This window comes from Pundamilia nyererei, unplaced genomic scaffold, assembly GCF_000239375.1.
Source record: "Pundamilia nyererei isolate P.nyererei 1_Seehausen unplaced genomic scaffold, PunNye1.0 scaffold00350, whole genome shotgun sequence".
NCBI classification, from domain to species: domain Eukaryota; kingdom Metazoa; phylum Chordata; class Actinopteri; order Cichliformes; family Cichlidae; genus Pundamilia; species Pundamilia nyererei.
The window spans coordinates 361317-363378 of record NW_005187751.1 but is presented as its reverse complement, the minus strand read 5'-3'; positions in this window follow the sequence as shown (position 1 = coordinate 363378).

The following is a 2062-nucleotide window of genomic DNA, read 5'->3' as shown; positions in this document are numbered from 1 at the left end:
ATTATGCAGGAAAAGTAGAATTGGGCTGAAAAATCTATCGCTTTATCACCTATTCAGGTTGTAAATTGTGTTTTTAAAAAGTAACTAAGTAACTAAGTAATTAATTATCTTTGAAAATAAGTAATCAGTAAAGTAACGGGATTTCTTTTTTAGGGAAGTAATCGGTAATTAGTTACTGATTTTTTTTTTCAAGTAACTTGACCAACACTGGTAGTAACTGAGTAAGTATGAAAGTAATCAGGGCTGATAATCCAGCTTGTCAGAGGAATGACTCAGAGGTTTTTTTGGTCAGGTGATGAGAATAGCAACCTCTCAAAGGAAGAAGAGGGTAGTATGAGCTGTAATGATGCACAAATCTACACATTAATAGGGTATATAATGATGAACTCCAGACTTGCCCTTACTTTAGAATACTATTCTTGATTACTTTTAGTGCCCTAATTGTTGATACAAGACCCAACCCACACTTCCAGATTGTTTTCTTTGTTTTCTTTGTTCTCACTTGTTGTGACCATATTAACAAACTGTAGGTATGGTGTAGGTGAAAGTCACAGTGACTTAATAGATTCACCTCACAGGTTCAAAAAAGGCCTCGTGGGAGATTTAACTGTCATATACACCAGATCTGGGCAGACCAGTAGAGCAGTAGACCTGTAAAGCACATCCAGCCCAGCCAATGGGCTAGTTGGTGTTTAGCCTTTTCAGCTTGACTGTGAAAGCACTTAAACGAGTGTTGTAAGATTTGGATCCAATACAGCGTAGTGTGTTACCAGTGGTGTTTCTGGTGACTGTGGTCTCAGGTACCTTCAGATTATTCCTGTGTAAGTTTGTAAAATTCCTCCACCTTTCTCATGATAATTTAACCCCTTGAGTCAAGATCTTGCATGATGCTCTGGACACAAGACCAATTGATGGTCGTTTTATATTTCTTCCATTTATGAATAATCACACCGACCTTCTCACCAAGCGTCCTCTCATCCATCCATCCATCCATCCATCCATCTTCTTCCGCTTTATCCGGGGCCGGGTCGCGGGGGCAGCAGCCTAAGCAGAGAAGCCCAGACCTCCCTCTCCGCAGCCACCTCCTCTAGCTTATCCAGGGGAACACCAAGGCATTCCCAGGTCAGCCGAGACATTTAATCTCTCCAGCGTGCCCTGGGTCTGCTCTGGGGCCTCCTCCTAAAACAAAACCAGTTCATGAAATTTTACATAAATTATTTAATATAAAAAAACTAACTCACACTCAGATAAACCAAAATAATACAAATGTAATAAAGACTGAGATCACTTGGCTGTAAACAACAGTACTATAGTACACTGCTGTTACAGGCAAGTGTTGTCATGTGACTGTAATCCACAGCGTCTCAGACGTAAAGACAGAGGTAGAGAAATCAACAGGCTGACGATGTCACTGATGTTTACATCTGCCTGTGTGCTACAACTCTGCACCCAGAGGCTGTGCACCATTCACTCATTTACACACAGAACTCTGAATAAAGCTTCAAATTCATGTGTCACAGTGATAAAGGACCTCAATAGAGTAACATATTGTCCAGTCACACGCCTCTTATACTTCCCCAAGATCCTAAACTGCATACTGGATCTATTAAAAAAAACATGGCTTCGTAGTTGTAGAGTCTGGATGCTGAAGTGGGAAGCATGCAGTCCAGATCAGAATCAGAATCAGAATCAGAAAGGGTTTATTGCCAGATGTTGAGCAGGTTTACAACATTAGGAAATTGCTGCGGTGCTTCAGTGCAACATACTGTCATAAAAATATAAAATAAGAATAAGAATTAAAGTGCTAAGTGGATAGATATATACATGATATATATATGAGTGCCGGTGGTGATCAGTGCCAAGCATGTAATGATGCAGTGACACAGCGTAGGGTCATGTGTTTGTGGCGGGGACAGTCATACGGTTATTGTTCATGTGTCCGACAGCAGAGGGGAAGAAACTGTTCTTATGGCGAGAGGTTCTGGTGCGAATGGACCGTAGCCTCCTGCCTGAGGGGAGCAGGTCAAACAGACTGTGTCCAGGGTGAGAAGGGTCAGCTGAG